The 23,928-nt window shown below is 34.5% G+C and overlaps 1 long non-coding RNA gene across 2 annotated transcripts in view; it reads left to right on the top strand.

Annotated features, from left to right (window-relative positions):
* The window catches only part of LOC107149875, a 528,547-nt gene extending 508,387 nt beyond the window's left edge, over positions 1–20,160 (top strand). The window contains exon 21 of one of the 2 annotated variants that reach the window (XR_007349161.1): positions 19,824–20,160. This is a non-coding gene — a long non-coding RNA (uncharacterized LOC107149875). The remainder of the gene's footprint in view (positions 1–19,823) is intronic. The other variant, XR_007349163.1, reaches the window with a different exon arrangement.
* The last annotated feature ends 3,768 nt before the right edge of the window (positions 20,161–23,928 follow it).

Here is a 23,928-nt window from a genome sequence, read left to right as displayed (position 1 = left end):
CAGACAATGGTAAGCCGAATTCAACAGTATACTACACAGAATTATATGACATGACCCAGTTGGATTTAATCCTGGAATGCAAGAATGGTTTAAAATAGTAAAACCAATCAATCTAATGCACAACAATAACAGAATAAAATACAAAAACCACATGATAATCTCAATTAATGAAAAAAAGAGACGAAAATCTTGACAAAATTCAACTCCTTTTCATAGTAAAAAACTTTGAGTAAACTAGGAATATAAGAAAACTCTCAATACAATAAAGATCATTCTGAACAACCCACAGGTAACATCATATTCAATAATGAAACATTGAATGCTGTTCCTCTAAGACATGAAAAAAGGCAGGAATGCCTGCTCTGATAACATTTATTAAAAATAGTTATGAAATTCCTTGCTATAGCAATTAAGCAAGAAGGACAAAAGGCATATAAATTACAATGAAAGAAGTAAAATCTCTATTCATGGGAGAAATTATTTTTTGTAGCAAACCCATTAAATGGCAGAAAATATTTGAAAATCATGTCTTTTAAGGGGTTTGTGTGGTTTACAGCTTGAGTGTTAAAGACTTGATCCCCAGGGTGGCCCATCTAGGACACCTTGAATCCCTTAAGAGGTGGAGCCTAGTGCAAAAATGTCTTTTTTTTAAATGTCTTTTTGAAAACTTTTACTGATAATTAACTACTAAAATCCAACAAAGTTGCAGGATAATAAATAAAGACACAAACACAGTTGAATTTTTGTACATTAAAATTAATAATCTGAAAAACAAATTAAGAAAAGAAACTATACCAGTAAAGAAATGAAATACTTAGGAATGAATCTCTCTAAGGAATTGAAAGATTTATACAGTAAAAGGTATAAAACATTGCTGAAAGAAATTAAAGAAAACAGAAATGGAAATACTTCTCTGTTAATGAAGAGAACACTTAATATCTATAAGATGTTCATCTACCCCAAACAATCCCTACCAAAATCCCAAAAGCATATTTGCAGATATAGAAAAAATATTCTATATATTATAATGAAAATGTATATATAAAAATGGATATGTTACAATTATATAAAATTACACACACACACACACACAATACATATATATTAGTCAGCTTTGGTGTCACTGTGACCAAAATATCCAACAAGAGAGACACTTTATTTGGGGCTCACATTTTCAGAGGTATCAGCCCATAGATGGCCAACTCTATTGCTTTATATTCTGAAAACTACATTCTTAAAAAAATAGTTCAGATTATAAATTTTACATCATGTAATATTTTACAGTTTTTAAATTTATATATAAGGATATTTGGCTACTTCCTTACAGTTTTTTTTTTTTTTCATTAGTGCCTTGGGGATTTACATAGTGGTGGGATTCACATATGTACATAGGAATGTTAGGTCAAGTTTATTCCACTGTTCTTCCCTTTTCCTGTCTCTCCTCCCTCTCCCCAATACTCCTTGCTGTGTTCCACTGATCTGTCTTGTATTTTGATGGATTTCTTCCCCTGCCACACACACTTTTCTTTTACTTTTTCTTCCACCCTTATTTTGAACTAGCTTTTGCATGTCAAAGAAAACATTCGACCTTTGACTTTATGTGTCTGGCTTATTTGGCTTAGCAATCAAGTACTTTTATCCACAATTTTAAAATGCATTATATTAAGAAATATGATGGACTTTGTTTTTTATTATTAGTACTTACAAATGTTTCTGCTTGTTTATTCCATGCTTAGAAATTGAGGAGGGATTAAAGTTCATTCTCATCCTTATCATTTAATAAATTATTGTGATAGATTGAGTTCATGGTGACATTGATTTTTTTTTATCCTATCTTACATCCATGTCTTTGCTTTCTGACTTTTCAATTTCTCTTACTTAAAAGGCAGAGTCTATTATTACACGGTAATGGCTGCTTTGGGTAACTTGCCAAGGTCTCCTTCACCAAGCTGCTGTGAACATTGGCTGCTGATAGCATTCACCTCTATCCCTTTTCTGGAGAAGTGTGCTTTGTAAATAAGACCTGAAGGTCACCTTATAGCCAACAGTGATTGACAAAGAAGGAGTGTCCTAAATGGCTACAAGGCAGAACCAAAGATCAGGTGCAATTTTGCTCTACAGCTCTCTATGGAGCTGTTGGAGCTAGCTTCAAGTTAACACCATATTCTAAGCCAACTTTGTTCTGCTTAATCGTGGTGTCTTAACTTTCCTTCTACTAAATCATTCCTTCAGTAAACATTTTCACAATAGTTTTTTTTTTTTTTTTTTTTTGTGGACAATAACTCAAGGATATTGCCATAAGAAACCACTCAGTTTTGTGGTGCTTTATTATGTAGCATTATTGATTCATATAAATATAACACATACAAAAAACAATAATATTGAGCCATAAAAAATGATGATGGAAACCCTAGTTATTGATTACAAAAGATGCCAACAAGACATTTTTCCTTGGAAAAAAGTTAGTTCCAAAAACACACATGGCCAGGTGTAGGGGTACTTGCCTATAATTCCAGATCAGGAGGCTGAAGCAGGAAGATCATGAGTTCAAAGCCAGCCTCAGCAAAAGTGAGGTACTAAGAAACTCAGTGAGACTCTGTCTCTAAATATAATACAAAAAAGAGCTAGGGATGTGGCCCAGTGATTGAGTGCCCCTGAGTTCAATCCCCAGAACCCCCTACGAAAGAAAGAAAGAATGAAAGAAAAGAAAAGAAAAAAACATTTTTTAAAGAAAATTAATTAATTATTTTTAAAAGAAAATTAATAATTTGGACATTCAGGAGTACGCAAATGTTGAGCATGTCTATGGGTTAATTGTGTTTATCCAGGAGTAGTGGGATTATATATGTTACTTTCGTCTTTGAACCTATTCATTATATGATCAAAATATAGTGCTAGAAAGTTCCTTAAATTTTAGGTTCCTCAAGATATCATATCTCTCTGTGCTTAATCTAATTATTGAGGGTTAAGTAACAGTGCCCAGGTAGATTTAAAGATATTCAAATATTTGGGAGTAACAGTCTTGGAAGGGAGACAGGCTTAGAGAATGACAGTTCCTCAAAAAGTATGTGGAACTTCTGAATTAAAATCTTATTTTCTTATCCTTCCTTTAAGTTTCCTTTCTACCTATTTCTTATTTTTTTCTTCTACCTCAATTTTTATTGTGTGTCTTTTTTAATTGTTTCAATAGTTTTATTAAATATACCAGTTGGGTTTATCTCCTTTCCCTCCATATGTAATTTCTAGAGATTTCTCATTGGAAATTTTTTTGACTCTTTTCTTCATATATTAGATTTGTATGAAGGGGAGTGGAACTTTGGTGTGTTTGTAACTTAGACCTGAGAATTGTAAAATAGTTTCAAAAGTTATAGCACACACAGTTAGTGTGTCAGACATACTGGTTATTTCAATTTCATTCACTTTGGATGTTCTCTGATTTAATTATGTAAATGTTCAAATGGTTTTAAAAATATGAACAACTGAGAGACAATAAGATGCTTAGTTAAGTACAACTTGAAAGTAGATTATCTAAAATGTTTGAATTTTAGTGGAGACAAGGTGAACGACACCCTGAATTTAGGGTGGGAAGTAGGAGTTACAATCCAAATTCAGAGAATAAGTTACTTCACATCTCTGTTCTTCCAAATTCTGTTAAAAAATGTAAGAATAATAATACCTGAGATAAGCAAATTCAAAAGATAGAAGAAAGTGTTGTGAATTTGCTCAAGGTCACAGAGTTACTAAGTAGTATATTTTCTACTTTGATCTTGGCCTCTATGATTCCATAGCTCAAATCATTCCTTTCTATCAGATAATATCCCCTGGGTTCAAATTTCGTGAGATAATTTGGAATCAGCTAGATGATATAGACATTCTTTAGAAAAATTGTATGTACTTGTTCATGAATTACTTTGAACTTATCCTAGAGTATATTGTATGACATTTATCTATCTTTCCCTATTGACAGTTACAAAAATGGCATTCTGATCCACCTTGCATGGAAAATTCTTATCTTCAATTTTTTTAATGGAAAGGCTATTCTCTAACCTCCTTTTATTTTATTTTTCTGATGTAGCAATTGAAACTCATTTTCCCATCACTGTCTATAAATGAAAATGTCTTCTTAAAAACCTGCCAAGGGCTTCCAGAACAAATCACTAATATTGGCAACAAACTAAATCTAAAAGGAGAAAGAAAGGAATTTCTTCTTACAGTGTGTGAGTAAAACTAAGACGTGTTTTAATTGGACAATGTTTCTTTAGTGACTCAGCATGAGACTATTAAGGTTTCTCAGGCTCAATGGGTTTCAGTGCTACACCGACGATTAGCCTTCCTAAAAATTGGGAATGGAAGAGATTCCACTTTGCATGCCCAGCCTCCTGCCTCCATTTCCTCCACTGTGCCTCATCATAGCCTCCTTGTTATCTCTCATTTTCCTCCAGGCTCTCAGCGTCTGTCTCTCATATAATTGCTTCTTATACAAGTCATAGATTTTGCTAGATGCAGTAAAAAATTATTCCCAACTCTTATTGAAATATTTCAGAGAATTCTGCATTCCAGTAATGGTGGCTTAGCTTAGAGAGACTAACTTCCTGTAGGTGCACTATTATAAAAATTCAATTTAAAAAGTGAATTGCTGGAGGAAAACTAAGAGTAGGCATGGAGTGGAGAGAAATTAACCCTTAAAAGACAAATTTACAAAGGCTAGATTTGCAAGTTTTGGACTTTTTCTCATTTACAGACTTACATGTGAATCCTAGGTAAAGAAGCAGAATTAGTTTTGCAGGATGTCAGAGGTTTGCCATGGAGCAGAGAGTTAGAGAGAGAGAGTTCTAGATGTCAGGAAGCTGCAGTGCATGTGAGCCCTAAAATGAGCATGTGAATTCCTTTTACAAACTTATCTGGTCATGGATCCCAGAAGGATTGATGCAAAAGAAACATCTGGAAGCTCATGGAATGGAGAGAAAATTTCCATTACTAACTTGTGCAAGAGAAGCAGAGTTCATTCAACCAAATTTACTGCTCTTCAGAAAGTATCATTATTTAGAGAAACCTAACAGAGAGCACCAAGGTATTACAAGAAAAAAATATAATCTGTATGTGTTTTGCAGAGAGGGGGTTTGAGTAGGTAAATTGACTGGAGAAAATGATTGGGGAAGACCAGCTAGGTTATGAAGTATGAGGAGGAGGACCCAAGTATCAGTCAGGAATGGGTGTGAGGTGAGAAGACCACACGGCTTGGTGTACATGTTGTCTGTAGTTAATACTTTCAATCAGGAAATCAAAAAATGTCATTAGTGACAAACTTGTTGCACAAATAAAATCTTCAGAGATGATGGGGCTGAGGATGAAGCCAGAACAAGTTTCAACCTAGTTTGTAAAAGACTGCAGGATTTCAGTGAATCAGTGTTTGTGGTGTGTGTGTGTGTGTGTGTGTGTGTGTGTGTATACACACTCTTCTGAGCTCAGTCACAATCTTTTCCAATATTTTTATATTATTATTAATTTTGTATATATTAGTATAAATTAGTAATTTTCTCTGATGTTTATCTAATCCCTTCTGCTAATTCATAAGCTTATTGGGCTCCCTATGCCAGCATTTATGAATCAGTCTTGCTTTGTGACTATCTTCAATATTTGAGTTTTTTCTGAAATTCAGTGAATGTGTCTACTTGGTCCATATGCAATCCTGTACTGATCCATTTCACAGGTTTTCAGTTGTGATCTGATGACTTAATGATTTTCATATTATAATGCCACTACAATTATTTAAAGCCAGAAAATTGATAAAGGCAGGAAAACTCAGAGAGGTAAGTTGGCTTCCCCTGGGTCCCATTTAGTATTTCCTCTACAACATCCTGTCCCTTAAAAACTGAATGTTTCACAGTGGCAAAAGTGTGATCATTTGGAAGACAGCATTCTTGAATTGTATGGGTATATTATCCCCTTGTGATCTAACATGGGAGAATTTTGCTTCATAATAACAAGAGAGAACATATTGTGTGCACCTCCCTCCTGTGTGCAGTACCATGCCAAAACATCCAACTTGACTTCATCTGACTTGACTTTTACTACACTCCTATCAGAGGAAGAGCTATTAATATCACTGTTTATAGAAGATGAATCAAGGAACTCATCCAAGGACACACAGAACATCATAGAGCCAGGACTCTCTCAGCTCTGTCTGACTCCCAGGTCTATGTGCACAGCGTTACATTACTGTCAAAGTCTTTCCTAACAAAACTGTTTGCTAGTTCTAGAGGTAACAAGCATACCCAGGATTATGAGATGGGTGGAAAACAGAGGGATCTGAGTGCCCCCCTTGGAAGGTAGTGAATCAAAGTGAACAAAGTGCTCAAGTCATAAATAGATGTTACAGGTAGCAATTTGGATCTTTGTCATTAACCTTCAATTCTGGCTCTTGGCTGTAGACAGTACTTCAAACCTCTCCTATATCCCTCAGTGCATTTTGTTCCCAATCTGGCCTCCAGAAAAACATTTCCTATTTTTAATGGATTATTTTGAAGTCTCTCTATCAACTTTCTATTCTTTTTGTATTTGTTCTCATGAAGTATCAAGCTTTCATTTTTATCTACTATATTTTGTTCTGTACTTTTAAAAAAACAGTCATTTAAACTTTAAATCTGTAATCATTTTGTAATTAGATACTTGGATATTTGGCTTTCTTGGCCTAGGGGTATATCTTAGAACTCAGAAGTAAATTGGATCATTTGTCTTTTAACCCTCATTTAATCACTTTGAGCTATTAAAATAGGTAGTTATAAAAATACAAGGCTTATTTTTTATATATATGGAGCCCAGTATCCTTCTTTGTAAAGACTTTTAGTAGGCAGAGCTCTGGCAAGCTTCATATTTATTACTGAAGAATTCTTCTGCTTGGATAAATCATGTGAAACTGGAAAAATCATTAATTACTGAGCCTCGTTTTTGAAATCTTTTAAATTGTCCTGAATCACTTTTGAATTTTGTGTCAGAGCCAAATGGAAACTCTTCTTAGTCACAGGGCAATCTGTATCTGTAAGAAAATGTGACAGTGCCCATTGTGCCCACGGATTATTTATTGAGTACTTGTTATGTGCCAGGCTGTATGAGACATCCTGCATGTATTATCTCATTTGACCTTCCATTGAGACATAGACTTGAATGCTCAAGGTCATACTCTGGGTTCAGATTCATATTTCAGAACATGATCTCTTAACCATTAATGCTATGTGACCCTCAAAGTATGTATCTTTAAGGTGTATCTGTCCAGTGTTTATTATGTGTCATGAATATCTGAGAAAAGTAGACAAAAATTACTGTCTTAATAGAGCAGGTTTTCTAAATAAAAATTAAATGATACATATTTTTATGTGTCTTGATCACTTGGATTTATAATACTGAGTGAGAAATGGACAAATTAATTCCCCTCTCTTGTTCCCAGTTTCTTGATCTATACAAGAAGAGTGAAGGACTGACCCTTGCAGCTAAGACAATAAATATTAATGGAGCACCAAAATATTTTTTCTCCTCTCAGCTTTTGCCCCAACTCAAACCATCTTTATGCTAACTTGGTAATTCTTCTGTAATTCTTTACATTTTTTTTTTCTTTTCCTTTTTGTATTAGTTCCTATGAATTAAGCCACAAGTGGCTGTGGAGAGTTGCAAAGGGGCAATCTGCTACTGCTCTGTGACATATCCTGGAAGCCTCTCACAGAGTTCCCTCCGCTCAGCTCACCTAGCTGATAGAATTTTTGCCTGTGCCAGATTACGATGACCTTCTCGCCGGCTTGTGGGCTATTTGCCATTCCCACAGATGGGCCCAGGGTGATAAGAGTCAGGAAACAATCTAGGAAAATTAAATGTAGTGACTAGAAATTATTACTGACAGCTGTTCAGGGCTCACAATGAAATGAAATGGCCCACCCAACTGGATCCCAGAAGAAATGTTAGGTCTATGTAGTTGAATCTTTATACAATATGCTATAATTTAGAAATTTTTCAGCTACTTAAAAAGAATTTAGGGGGCACTAGGATTAAAATGGAAATGCTTTCCTGCAAAAAAAAAACTCTGTGAGCCAGTAGATAGTTTAGACAGCTCAAAGCATTCTAAATTTGATAATGCCTCTGTATGAATGCTTCATTCATCCAGGCCCATAATATTATGGAGGGGTTTCCTACTGTGTATCAGGCATCTTGCTAGGTTCTGAGAATATAGAAATCATGATTAAAAGACGATCATATCTTTTTTCTCTCAAAAACGCTCATATGCTTTTAAAACATACTGGTTTATAAGATTTTTGTATCATTCATTAAACATAATTTTTGGCATAGATAGGTAGAATACCAGAAAATCTATAATTTTCAGGACCACACATAGAGAAAAATAGGGGTATAATCTTAAACTATTCTTTTACTAACCAAAATATTTTTGCAGTTTATAAATGTAGTTGCATTGGGAAGAAAAATGAATAATGTTTGCATGTGCAGTAAGGGAAAAGATGGAGGGTATTTCTGGCTTCATGTTTTAATGTATCTTGTTAAAACCAAGGGCTTTAGAATGACTTATAAGAGAAATAAATCATACAGATATTCTGTCCCATGTGAAGCATAATTATGGCTTGCCACATCCTCAATAAGTGCATTTATTTTTCTTCTATTTAAACAGGACATGGAGTCCCAGTGTCAATTTGCTCTCATTTTGAACAAACTGACTTCTTTTTAGCAATCCATTGTCTCCTTGAGGGGCAAATGAGTAGCTGAAGCAGAGAGAGCCATTGCCCTGTCCAAGAAAGCTCTAAGAACTAGAAATTAGTACAGATTTCTTCATAGTTCCTTGGGGTGAAAGAATAAATAAATAATCACCAAATCCTTACTTTACCCATAACATTCCCTATTGGTGCCACATATTCCCCAATATCCTGAACAATCAGAATTCTTTTTTTCTTTCTCAAAGTCATTTTTGCTTGCAAGTAAATGATAATGTCATGCAATTACCTCACCCCTCACCAAAGTTCTCTGCACTCCCTCACAGCTCTACAGGATTCAAAGAAATTCTGGTGTTCCCATACATGCCAGGAAAAGATTTAGTCACTAAAGAAAACTATATCACATCCGTTCCTATTTACTGTCATTACATTCTTCTACCAGCAGAGATATTTTCATATACTCTTAAGCTCAGTATGGTAAGCTTAGAATAATTGGAATTGGTAGTCAATAATACAATAAAAGGAAGCTCATTGGCATATTTAAGTAAATTTCCATGACCCAGAAAAATCTGCTATGCTTTTATCAGGTCATGGCTATAAGTTATATGTCCTTAAAGGGTGTGTCATCCTTAAAAAAAAAAAAGGAAGGCAATAAAACACGATGTCCCTGAATGCTCCTTTCTATTATCAAAAACCTAGCCAAACTGAGGGAAAAATGAAAGTGGATGTGGGCTGGAACATCCAGTTACATATTATCTTGAAGGTCACTGACTTTCTCTCAATTATTCTGGGAATTAGAGCAAATTAGTACTATCTATAGCAGGCTACTTTCTTGCATGCATGCAAAGGTCCTCTGGGTGCTAATAATAAAGCTAAACTGATGTTTCCGTAAACTAACTGATAAAATCTCCCTCCCTGTGGTAACTGGGATGGACCAGAATGCTGTAGAGAAGAAGCACTCATCAAGGTGGCCACTTCTGGACAAAACATCATTAAGAATAAGAGACACTACTTCCTGGTAGGGTAATGGAGGCAATACATAGGTCAAAGGTACACCTACCGAGTCCATCACCCCGGGGGTTTCTGGCAGGGTGCCAGAGACACTGAGTGGAGCAGAGGTATACCTACTCAGCCCATTGCCCTGGACTTTCTGGCAAAACACCTGTCCAGTGTGTTGGCACTGGACCTTCCTTCTAAAGATGTCTTAATGAACCCTATATCTCACATCCCATCTCTGGGTGTCTTCATTGGTCTCTTGGCAAATTATCCCACTGCCCTGTCATACATGGTTGGTAAATATTCCAAAGGGCAAAGCAGATATGAATAACAATAACATGCACAATATGTGCTTTCCAGTTTGGACATGAAGCTACCTTTCTCGAGCATTGGGCTACTCAATTTCTTCCTGGGAGTGAGGCAGGAAGGAGGACTTGGGCACTCATTCTATAATGGGGTAGCAAAGTCACCTTGGGTGAAATGGAGGTCATCGTGAACCTCTCAGAACACAGACTTGATTCTAGGGATCAGCAGATAGAAAGTGTCTGGCAATCTGAGAAGAAAAAAATGATCAAAATAATGAATCAGTGATGACCCCTATGCAAGGGGTGACAACATGGGCAAAAGAAGATAAAAGCAAGTGAGAAAGAGAAGATTTTGGAATTATCTGAAGGTCTAAAAAATTAATGGGAATTTCTGGTTTCCAGGTTGGCATGTAGGGAGCTGGAAAGTTGTCATTTCTATTGGAAAAATTAAAAGTTGATTTATCACATATTATTGGAAGTTTAGTGTGTATTCTTTCTAAAGTTCAAACTTCAGGGGCTTCAGTGTTCGTATTACTAAAGGATTAATTTTGCAGCCCATGCGAAGATGAAACCTTTTGCATGGAAGTGGATAAGATAACTGTGAAAATGTCATTTCAAGTCTTTCATCATAATATTGAATAGGGTCACATAATTGGAAAGTTATTTAAGCATAGCAGGTGTTATTGGGTGATGGTATGATCAGATACCATGGTTATCTTCCTACTTTGCAAACCCAGGCCATTTCACAGTGGAAATAATACCAGTCTTTAAAGGGACAAAGAAAAAGAAGTGCTGTGAAAGAAATCATTCTGCAATGGCGAGTCTGCTAATGCCCTCAGGAAATTGTAGCACCAATCAGAGTGTAATCCAACCAAGGCAAATACTACAGGACACGAGAAGGTAATGTCAAATAAGAGGCTTTATTGGATTGGCCTCTGAAACAGATAAATGTGCAAATGCAAAGCTGATGAAAAGAAATAAGTTTGCTACAACCCATTAGAAGGATCAATATCAATCTGCTAACTCTAATCTTTTTATGGTAAGTTTTCATTATAAATCATGACCTGCACTTTTTAACAATGTACCACCAGAAGCCTTGCTTTGAATGAATGTAAGATTTGCCTTACATATTACTAATGCACTTGCCACTGAATATTAACTCAAATTTGTCATTTTACACAAAGGCTCCTCACCCTCATGGCCTTTCAAGATCCTTATATTTGTAACATTATATTCAGTTTTAAGTCATCTGATCTTTTTAAAATTGGAAGAAATCACAGCAGAAATTCATGAGCTTTAGAAAATCTTACAATGCAGATGGACTGTGATGTATTTATGGCAAATCAACATTTTAAACTTATTTCTCTATTGGTGTCAATATTTCATTCTTATCCACCTATGGGCAACTTGGAGAACAGGATCAACAAAGGCCTACAAAATAAATTTTTCATAAGGAATGATATTAGGTGATAGAAATATTATGGAAACAAAAAATTGCATGATCTTTAAAAATATCTCATTTTAACAGAATATTGAAAAAGCATATCTGGTTTGATGGAGAAAGGGTATTTCTTTTTTATTAGTTTTTTAGTTATATATAACATTAGCATTTATTTTGATATAATTATGCAAACATGGAATTTAATTTGTTCTAGTTCAATCCCCAATATTTCTCCTTTTCCTTTCCTTTTCCTCCCCCTACCCCACACTTCCTTCCCTCTATTAATCTAAGAAAGGGAGTTTCTGCAAAAGTAATTTGATTATTTCTGTTCTAAGATGTTATTTCATCATGTGATATCTTTCTCCCAGTTAGGAAACCATAGTGGAATTTATAAGTATTGAGAATCCTTTATGTGTAAGTAAAATATGGCTAGGGTAACAAAATGCTTTGATATATTTCAACCAGCCGTTTTGAGATCAAGATAGTTTTCCTTGTCTAACCTTTAATGAAAATTCCAAGATGGTGCAGACACACAGCAGAGACTTTTGGAAAGAGGATACTGCATTAAATCCTAATGTTGGGAAACCTGAAAAAGGGAAAGACAGATATTCTATAATAAAACAAATTATTATGAAACAGACATCAATAAAAAAGAAGATGGGCAACAACTAAAGAAACCAATAGGCTTGGGAAAGAAAGGCCAGAGATGAGAAAGAGCTATGTATGAAATATTATATAATATTTCAGATTGGAAATTATTTCCCAAGGAGGTTTCAGATTGCTAGCCTCAAAACTAGCTAGCAGGTATTAGCATTAGAGGAAAGAAAGACTGGGCTCTCTTCAACATCAGCCAGTGTATGAGTGATCTTTAAGAAACAAAAGAGAGGGCTGGGGATATAGCTCAGTCCATGTTCCCTGTGGTTTCATTGTGTCCTTAAGAAGAAGAGCACTTGCAAATGAGTTGAACATTTGAAGTTTTGCCAATCAAGTCTTTCTGAGAGTTTACAAACCCTGAAATAGTATTTTACATATGATATTTGAAGATGGTTGTGTTTAAATAATTCACTCCTAACACTTGGCCTTGTTCTTCCTGTTTTTCACATTTCCATTCTAAATTGGTGTTTTAATTCAGAAGCAGGAGATTTGGAGTAACTGAATGTATAAGGTAATATACTTATTTGGAATTGCATGCAGAATTAAATATAGTGGTGGAGGAGGGTAGAAGATGAACACATCTTGGAATTAGAGGACATAATTTTTTGATATTTACTCAAGACCTTCAAAAAATGTTCAAATTCTCTCTATGTTCCATTTTCTTTTCTATTACCTAAAGGTTAAAAAAAAAAAATTGATGTTTGGTAGACCAAATATGCTAACACATGAACAGTGCTAGCTGATCATTATGAAAAAATAGGCCCTCAAAAGTCAATATGATAAATTTTATTGAAAAACTTCTATATTTTTTTATTGAAAAACTTCTATATTATTGTTGTTGTTGATTGAAATTTTCTACATAAGCATGCTATCTGTAAACAATAGCAGGCTGTGACTTTACTCTGTTCGTTTTCTTTACTGGGTAAAACCTTTTTAGTTTGGTTTGACTCGGTCTTTCTTTCTTTGCTTCTATTGCCTGTGCTTTTGAAGTCATATCTGGAAAATCATTGTCTGGACCAATGTCATAGAGTGTTCTATGTTCTCTTGTAGTAGTTTCATAATTGGGGGTCTTAGTTTTAAGTCTCTAATCCATTTTGACTTTTGTATATGGTGGGAGAGAATGATTTAATTTCATTCTTCTACATATAGATATCCAGTTTTTCCGAAACCATTTACTGAAGAGATTATTTTTCCCCATTGTGTGTTCTTTGCTCCTTCGTAAAAAAATCAGTTGATTATAAATGCATGGGTATATCTCCGGGCTGTTTATAATTGTGTTTAATTGGTTTGAATATCTGTTTTTATGCCAGTACCTTTCTGTTTTGGTTATTCAAGCTTTGACTACATTTTGAAGTCAGGTAATATATTGCCTCCAACTTTGTTCTTTGCTTCAAGATCCTTGGCTATTTGGGGTCTTCTGTGGTTCCTTTTGATGTTTAACTTATTTTCTATCTCTATGAAAAATATCACTGGTATTTTGATAGCTGTTCGACTGAATCTGTAGGTCCCTGTGGGTGGTGTACACTTTTTAGCAACATATAATCTTCGAATCCATGAATAAATGGTCTTTTCCCATTTATTCATTTATTTTTCAACTTATTTTATCAGTGCTTTATAGTTTTCAGAATACAAATCATTTTCCTCCTTGGTTAAATTTATTCCTAAATTTTAAAAAATTTCTGGCTATTATAAATGGGATTTAAATTTTTTTCTCTGTTAGTGTATTTAGATACACCTCTGATTATTTCATGTTGATTTTGTATCCTGCGATTTTGCTGAATTTATTAGTTCTAGTCGTTTTTTGGTGGAGTCTTTGGAGTTTTCTGCATATACGATCATATCATCTGCAAACAGAGAAAATGTATCTCCTTTCCAATTTAGATGTCTTATATTGCTTTCTCTACTCTAATTGCTCTGGCTAGTGAAGCCAGATTTAAAGTTAGGTAGTCAGTGTAGTTAGATAAATCGGGTCTAATATCTAGTGAAATCTAAAATGGAGACCATGCGGAGAATGACTCAGGGAAAACAGGACAACTCATGGAATGTTAATGAAGTCCCGAAAAGGCCCTAGGCCAAAGTCCACCTCAAAGAAATGTTAATGAACAGCCCCCAGCAAAAAGGTGCTGACTCAGAAGTCCTTCCTGACCAGATTACTTCTTTGGCCCCCCTGTGTCCCACCCCTCGGGCCTTCCAACCTACATTCCATCACCAAAACTATAAAAAGGGGAAACAACCGCACTTCCATGGATTCCACCTCTTGGGTCCCCTTCTTCCTCCGGGAGAAGTCTTTTCTGCTGTCCTTTAATAAACTTCTAATTTCTACTCTGACCTTGCCTCGGCGTGCTTCTTTGGTGTTATTCTTCAACATTGGGGAAGCAAGAACTCGTCACCGTCACCGGTCAACAGCGGTAACACTAGGACATTCAGTTCATGTTGAATAAAAGTGGTAAACATGGGCTTTTTGTCTTCTGGATTATAAGGGAAAAGCTTTCAGTTTTCCCCCGGTGAACATGATGTTAGCTGTTTGTCATCCATGACCTTTATTGTGTTGGGGTACTTTCTTCCCAGTTCTGATCTGTTGAGAGCTTTTAATCACGGAAGGATGTTGACTATGTCCATGGGCTTGCTTTGTCTATTGAGAAGGTCATCCTCCATCTGTTAATGTGGTGCATCACATTTACTGAATTGCATACTTTGACAAATCTTTGCATGACTGTGATGAATGTCACTTGAGCATGATAAGTAACATGATGTAATATTGAATTTGGTTTTTGTTGAGGATTATTGTAACTGTGTTCATCAGGGATGTGAGCCTGTAGTTTTCTTTCTTTTTTTTTTTTTTTGATTTTATGTCTTCTGTTCTGACTTTGATCATCTCATGAGATAAATTTGACCAAGATAAATTTGAAAGTATTCCCTCTTCTTCAGTTTTTTTTTTTTTTTTTGGAAGAGCTGGAGAAGAACTAGTATTAATTTTTTAAATGATTGGTAGAATTCAGTAGTAAAGCCATTGGGTCCTGGAATTCTCTTTGATGAGAGACTTTTTATTATCTACTAAATCTATTATCTCATTATTGATCTGTCCAGATGTTCTATTTCTTCGTAACTGAATCTTAGTAGATAATATGCAGTTTGGAATTTATCTATTTCTTCTCAGTTATGCAGTTTTTGGTGAATCTATTGTTCATAATAGTGTCTTATGAGCCTTTGTATTTTTATGGCCTCAGCTGTAACGGCTTCTTTTCAATTTCTGATTTTGTATTCTTTCCTTTTCTCATTCTAGATAGAAGTTTATCAATTTTGCTTGTATTTTCAAACCTCTTTTTTCAACTTTTCTATTATTTTTCCAGTCTCTGTTTCATTTATTTCTACTCTGATATTTTGTTCCACTAATTGTAGAGTTAGTCTGCTCTTTTTTGTTATTGTTATTGTGGTTTCCTAGTTCCTTAGGTTACATTAGGTTGTTGATTTGAGATCTTTTTTTCTCTTTTGATATAGGCTTTTATTGCTACAAACTACCCTGTTAGAACTTTTGCTTTGGTACATTGTATTTCCACTGTTGTTAATCTCAATAAATTTTTAATTGCTTGTATTTTAATAGATTCATTCGTTCTTCAAGAACATGTGTTTTATCTGTTTGTTGTTTTTTTTTTTTGGTTGGTTGGTTTTGTGGTTTTATGCCTTTCTCTTTTGGGGATGAGAGTAACCATATGTGGCTCAAGCTAGTCTCAAACTCTTGACATCAAGTGAGGCTCCTGCCTTGGGCTCTGAAGTATACCACCACACCTAGGAAGATCATCTTGTTTAATTTCCATCTATTTGTGAATTTTCTAAAGTTCCTCCTGTTCATGACTTCTAGCTTTTATCTGAAAGCAACTTGATATGATTTCAACCTCCTTAAAGGTGTTAAAACTTATTTTGTAGCCAGATACATAATGTATCCTGGAGAATGATCCATGTGTAGTTGAGAAAAATGTCTGTTCAGTTCTCATTTAAATACAACATTGAGTAAATTTCTGTTGAATAGAAATGGATTATAGTTCAAATATGATGTTTTCTTATTGGTTTTCTGTCTGGACCATCTGTCCATGCTGGAAGTGAATGTTGGAGCCACAGCTATTATCATAATTCATTCCAGCTCACCCTTTAGAGCTATCATTTGCTTAATATACGTAGGTGCTCTCAGGTTGGGTGAATATATATCCTTGGCTAAATTGATTCCTTCATCAGCTTTAACTTTATCTCCTTCTTCCTCTTCCTCTTAATAAATCTATTTTATTTTATCTTGTATAAGTTTTGCTACTTCTGCTCTCTTGGTTTCCATTTGTAAGAAATATCTTTTCTACCTCTACACATTCAGTCGTATGTGTGTGTGTGTGTATGTGTGTGTGTGTGTGTGTGTGTGTGTTTAAAAGTGAAATGTGAGCAAAATATGGTTGTGTTTTATTTTTATCCATTTAGCCAATTTATGTCCTTTGATTTGAGAATTTGATCCACTTATATTCAAAGTGATTATTTAAATTATCTAGTCATTTAAATTATATTTTGGGGAGTTTATTAAGTAAGTATTAAAATTTTTTAGTAGCTATAGAAATTTTCAAATTATCTATTTATCTTCAACTTATCTGTTTATATTTTTTAAGAAATCAATCCATTTCAAGTAAATTATTAAATGTCTTTAAACTTGTTCATAATATTATCTCATTATCTTTTGATATCTATAGATATTTCTCTGTTTAATTCCTGATATCATTGACTTTATTTTCATTGTATATATTGTTTCTGATATTATTGCTTTTCTTTTTTTTCTAAGTCTTATAATTATGTTAATTTTTAAAGTCTTTATAGAAAAACTATTTTTAGTTGATTTTCTCTGTTTTTTTAAATTTCATTGATGCCTACATTTCTCTTTATTGTTTCATTTATTCTTCTGGTTTGGAGTTTATTTTTGCTTTTCTTTGTTTTGAGGCACATATTTAAATTGTTGAATTTTGACTTTTCTTCTTTTCTACTCCACATGTTTTGTATTGTAAATTTCTCTATTAATTTTTGGCTATCACACAAATTTTGATAGGTCCTACTTTTATTTAACTTGATATTTTTTGTTTTTGTTTTTATTTTATAATTTCTGTTGAGTCTTTTTTATTTACTCATAAAATACTTAGAAGTTTTTGTTTTCATTTCCATTGTTTGGAGATATCTCTGTCTTTCTGCTATGGCTGGACTCCATTGTGACTAGGGATTGCACACTACATGATTTCACTAGCTTTAAGCTTGTTTAACTGTGTTCTATGCCTAAGATATGATTAATTCTGATATATATTCTTGCTGGTCACAGTCCATATGGCCTCCCTGTTGGCCTGTCTTTGCTCAATTCCTGCAACTTGGCATATACTCCACATTATTCACATCACTTAATCTCAAGGGTCTCTACTGCAACTTTGACTTCTTTCTCACATCTTTATGCATCACCTTCTCAGAGGCTGACTGCTGGTATTGTAACCATGTACCCATGATCCCTAACTCCAGCATCCTACATTCCAGCAGAACTAGCATCACATAGTTGACAAGGTAGTTTGGAAGGACCAAGGCTAGGCTGCAGTGGCCTCTGAGTGCCTAGGTGGCTGGGCACAGTGAAACATCTTCCTAAGTTCCCCTGTGCAAGCAGGATACTCCCATTGTCTCTTCTCAAAGGAAACTTTTACCTTAACATCCTTGAACCTGAGATGAGTGTGATCTTCCCAATTTCTGAGATACCTTCAAGTTATCTTTCTTATTGTTTCTGGATAAAGTACTTAGCATTTGTTTTGTGGGTATAATTCCTTTAACAACCACACCATCCTCAGTTCCAGGTTTACTCACTGTTTTCTGGACAAACTGCAAGTTTTTCAAATATTTGTGATTTTCTTTCTACTCCTGGTTATCACAATAAACTTGGCTAAAAGCTGACAGCAATATCCATGGCACCACTTGAATGCTGTACGACCCTGAAATTCCTCGGCAAGATTAATTAGTTCATCGCTTTGTAATTCAGCCTCACATAAAATCTCAGAGCATGGACAAACTAGATAAATCCTTTGCCAGAATGTAACATGAATGGCCTCTAGTCCAACTTCCAATAGGGTCTACCTTCTTGTCAGAAACTACGTAAGCTCAATCTTTACTCTCTGATATCCTATCAGCCTTCTGGTATTCTGGCCCCCCTCCAAAATTGTTCAGTAAACTTCACTTAGAACATTCTAAAGCTTTTCCAGCCTGAACTCTACACTTCTACACTTCAAAATTCTTCCCACAAACTTCAAAAAGCTCCCAAAACTTCTGAACCATATAGTCAGGTTAGTTACGGCAGTGACCCCGCTTCTTAGTATCAATTTCTGTTTTAGTCAGCTTTTTTTTGATGCTGTGACCAAAAGACCTGACAACAACTGAAAGGAAGAAAATTTTACTTTGGCTCATAGTTTTAGAGGTCAATTCATGGTCTGCCTACTCTATAACTCTGGGCCAAAGTTGAGACAGAAAATCATGGTGAAAGTGTATTACAGAGGAAAGCATCACAGGACACAGCAATCAGTAAGCAGAGAGAGGGACAGCTTCTCTTATCAGGTGCAAAGTATAAATCCAAAGGGCATGCCTCTAATGACCTAGTTCCTCCATCTGCTCCTTACCTGCATCCAGTTATCACCCAGTTAATTCATATCAGTGAATTTATCCACTGATTAGGTTACAACTCTCATAATCTAATAATTTCACCTCTGAACATTCTTGCGTTATCTCATTTTGGGGGGACACCTAATATCTAAACCACAACATTCCTGAAATATATTTTTATTGGATATACTGTTTTCTAAGCAATTGAAAAGTGCCATGCCTTTCCTTTTTACCTTAATGTTTTCTAATGAGAAAATGTCTGTCACTCAATTTGTTGCTCTCCTTTACAGATTTGGTGGCATTTTTCTAGCTGTTTTCAAATTCTTTTTTCTGTTTCCTCTTTAGTTTTCAGAAGTTTGACTATTTTGTGTGTTGGTGGAAATTTGTATGTGGGAGAGGTATTCTATTTGTGTTTTACTTAGCATTTAAATATCTTAGTTTTTCCTTTGCCAAATTTGGGAGATTTTAGCTGTTATCTCTCAGAATAATATTCAAATCACATTTTCTTTCTTGTTTTCCAAGACTCCAATGTCATCAGTTAGACCATTTACTATAATGTTACAGGTTTCTAAAGCGTTTTTTTAATCTATGTTTTCTCTGTTTTTCAGATTGTATAATTACTATTGTTCTGTCTTCAGGTTCACTGATTCTTTACTATGTTTCTTCTGTTATTTTCTTAAAATATTTTTGCACTTTGATTTCAGTTATTGTACTTTTCTGTTCTAAAATTTTCATTTTTTTTCTATATGTTTACTTTTTTCCCCCCAGGAACTTTCTATGTCATTTGCTGAGACTCTCACCTTTTTAATTTTTTTCATTTATTCTCTAGCATGTTTGTGACTGACAGTTGAAGTGATTTTGAATAACTATTTTAGAAGCTTTCACAGATAATGCTGTCATGTTTGACACCTCAGTTGGGAGTTTTATTGATTTATTTTTAAATCAAGTTTAAGTTTTCCTAGTTTTTTGATAGCATGAGTGACTTTCTATTAAAACTTATACCTTCTGAGTATTATATTATGAGACCTTGGATCTTCCCTCAATGTTCTGTGTTATCTGTCTTTTAACCAGGTTTCAACCAGGAGAGAAAGGCAAGTTTCACTATTGTCAGATGATGGGATAAAGCCAGACTTTCTCATGGACTTCACTGGCAGTGCAAGGCAGAGACGGAGTGAGGGGATGGGAAGGTGAGAAGAGACATGTAAGAAGGGAAAAGTTGTTACCAACTAGTGAGGATCAAAATCCTCCCTCTCCTCTCAACCTTCTCTGATGCCATGTGCTCATCTTCAGGGCACTTGAGGTGCTATAGCTAGCAAGTGAGGACATGTAGTCTCTCTGCTCAGTTTTTGCTGGGAAGGGTCGGGGAGAGGAATAACACTTTTTCTTCTTCTTTTGAAAAATTTTTGTAGTGTTTGGATGCAGTAGAGTCATTGTTATCTGAAAGGTTTTTTGCCTTATCAGGATGTCCCTTTGCTGGCTCTTTGACTAGAGGAACAACTTTGTTGGTCGTTTCCTTTCTGTCTATTGGTGTTTTCAAGTTGCCTCCTTCAACATCTTTGCTTCTGGCACATGTAAGACAAAGATCAAGGGTCTCAGCACCACATTATCACACTAATTCTTGGGTCCTTGGCAGAAGTTTTACTTTCTACACATTCAATGTCCCTTTATCTATATGATTTAAAATGTCTAAGATTCTTTCATGGTGCCGAATAGGAGGAGAAGGTAATCATCCTGTACTTTCATTTGCTGTGGAGTCTCTGGCTACCTTTGGTATCAGGTGATGCTGACATTATAAAATGAGTTTAGCAGTGTCCTCACTTTTAATTTTATAAAAATTTAAGACATATTGGTATTAGTGACTGTAGGGGTTCTGTGTTCGGGATTAGGGTCTCTAATAAACTTCATGATTGTGGCATGCTTGGTGGTTAGGCAGTTTCTGTGCAAAGGCACAGAAGGCCTGGCCTCTGGGAAAGTTCTGTGTAAAGACACAGGATGCCTGGCTGCCATAGCAGTGTCCTTCACCAGGAAGGTCTGTGTAACAGTCTTATCAGCTTTAACCTTCATCTCAGGCACACAGCTCCTGGGAATATAGGGACTCTCTTACTAGAAAACCACAATGTTTCACTGAACCTATATCTGTCCACATAACAGTGACTTTATACAATGGACTTTCTTGAGAGCGGCACAAAGCTCTCAAGAAATAAGCAGCATAATGTTGCTCAGTCTGTAACCTGCCTAGTAATACAATGAACAGTATGTACTAATGATGCCAATGACCTTCAATGACCTATAGATATAAATAAAGCTGGCAGCTTGGCCATTCTGCCATTCTGCCAATCTATCCTTCCTCTGCATCTTGTCTCTGTGTCTCCCTTTTTATTTTCCTTACAAGTGACTTTCTGAAATTTGTGTAGAGTTTACCTTTGAAACCATCAGGTCCTGGGCTTTTCTTTTGGAGCAGCTTCTTCACTGATTTGATCTCTTTATTTGTTATTAGTCTGTTCTGGCTCTGTATTTCTTATTGATTCAGTTTTTAATAGGTTGACTATTTCTAGGAATTTATCCATTTCTTCTGGGTTATCAGAATTATTAATGTAAAATTATTCATAATATTTCCTTATGGCCCTTTTATATTTCTGAGACATTAATCATATTATCTCTTCTTTCATTTCTGATTTTATTTATTCAAAGATTTAGCTCCCTTTTTATTTAGTCTAGCAAAGCGTATTTATTTTAACATATAAAATTTGAATTAAATCTTTTTTAATTAAACAAAACTCAGGTCCTGTTGATACTTTCTCTTTATTTTAAATTGGTATTTGAATTATTTCTTCTCTTATATTTATTATTTCCTTTCTACTGCTAAATTTGGACTACTTTTTTCTTCTTTTTCTTATTCTTTGAGGTGTAAAGTTTGTTTACATCAACTCTCTTGTATTTTTCATTTGGGTATTTATAACTGTAATATTAACTCTTATTGTTATTGTTCATGCATCTCCTAAGCTTTGATATGTTAAGCTTTCATTTTCATTTGTCTCAGGATGTTTTCTAAACGCACTTTTGATTTCCTCTTTGACCAAGAAATATTTTAGAGTGGGCTATTTAGTTTCTATGTATTTGTGAATGTTTCTATTTTCTTACTGTTATTGGTTTTGGGTTTCATTCCACCATGGTAAGAAGTACTAAAAATGACATCTGTTTTCCTCACACTTGTTGTGTACTTTTTGAGCTATGGAGAATGTTCTGTGTGCTCTTGAAAATAGTATTTATTCTGCTGTTTGGTTAAAAACTTTGAATATGTCTGTTAACATCATTTGGATTATCAAATTGTTTTAGAAAGCTGTGTCTTTACTATTTTTGATCTGGATATTTTATTCATTATTTAAAATGGGATATATAAATATTATGATATTATTGTATTCCTATAAATTTCTCACTTCAGCTGTGTCCAAAATTACTTTATGTATTTAGATGGCCTGATGTGTGTTATGCATATATTTATAGTTCATATACCTTCCTGTGAGTTGGCTCTTTTATTATTATATAATGATATCATTCTCTGGATATGGTTTTGAGTTAAAATCTATTTTTTGCAGATATAAGTATAGCCAACTTGCTTTCATTTGGTTATCATCTGCATGAAATACCTTTTTCCAACTCTTTACTGTCAGCCTATGCACGTTCTTAAGTCTAAAGTGAATCTCTTGCAGATGGTATATTGCTGTTTCTTTTAAAAAGTCTATTTAGCTATTCTATAACTTCTATTTGACAAATTCAATTCATTTACATCAAAAGTAATTATTGACAGGAAAGTATTTATTATTAGTATTTTATTTATTGATTTTTCTCTGCTTTTCATTGATTGCCTCTTTCTCTCTTATTGTATGACTTGGGTATGATAATTGTAATGATTCTTATTTTGATTCTTTACTTTTTATCTTTTGTGTATCTTTTAAAGCCTCAACTTTTTCGGTTACCTCTATGTTTACATAAATTTTAATTTGTATCAAAGTAGACTTTTCTTTTTTGTTCAATCTAATTGGAATTTCCTAGGCTTCTCCAATACTGTCTCTCTCCTTTCCCAGATCTGTTTTCTGCCATTATTTGTTTAAATAAACTGCCTACTATTTTTTCTTTTCTCTCCTTTTTAGAATTCCATAATTTGTATATTGTGTCCCTTGATGGGTTTCCATGAATTCTATAAACTTTTTTCACTATTTTTCATTGTGTTTTCTTCAGAATGAATAATAATGCCTTAAGTTCAAAAGCTCTTCCTTCAACTTTTTCAAGTCTGCTGTTGAAACTCTTTATTACATTTTCCATTTCATTCACTGTATTCCTTAGTTCCATGATTCTGTTCCTTAGTTTCATGATTTCTCTTTTAATTGAATTTTCCATTTTATTTATGTATTTTTCCAGATATTATCGAGTCATCTGTAATTTTTCTGATGCAGCTTGCTGATTTTCTCTCAAATAATTATTTTGAATTCTTCATCAGGCAATTTTTAGGTCTTTATCTATTTGGATTCTTGGTAGAAATTTATGTGCTACTTTGTTGGTGCTATGTTTTTCTTATTTTTCATATTCCCCATAGCTCATTGTTTATTGGCATCTGTACAATTAAGAAACTCTTCTTCCCCAAACTGTACAGAATGGCTTTTCCTCTATGTGGGTGCAAGTGTGATGGCATGGGGAGTAATATGACATTGGTTTTAGTGTCTGGTAGGATCCTGGGGCATGTGGTGGTGCTAGCTGTGAACTATTGTTAAATCACTGTTGCTCTTAGGGAAAACAAAGGTTTGGATCTTTTTCTCTGCCATCTTGCAGACTTCTGTCTTGGTTAATTTTAGAGGTTCTCATATAGACTTTATCACTTATTCCAAATGTTTCTGTATTTCCATATATACTCTTCTATGAAATTTTGTAAAATCCAAAGACTTAGACTTGTATTCAAAGGATGTTAAACTCAAATTGCAAGTATTACTCAACCCATGATGAATATCATTTAAATGCTTATGGAGCTGGTGATATAGCTTAATACTATAGCATTTCCAAAGATTGTGTGAGGCCCTAGATTTGACTGCTGGAATCTCAAAAATTAAACAAACAAATAAATGAATAAATAGTAAAGTAAAATGTTTACAGTAGAGAGTTAGTGATTCTTGATGCCTCTGCC

This window comes from Marmota marmota, unplaced genomic scaffold (assembly GCF_001458135.2).
Source record: "Marmota marmota marmota unplaced genomic scaffold, marMar, whole genome shotgun sequence".
Taxonomy (NCBI): domain Eukaryota; kingdom Metazoa; phylum Chordata; class Mammalia; order Rodentia; family Sciuridae; genus Marmota; species Marmota marmota.
This window is presented reverse-complemented; position numbering and strand designations above follow the sequence as displayed.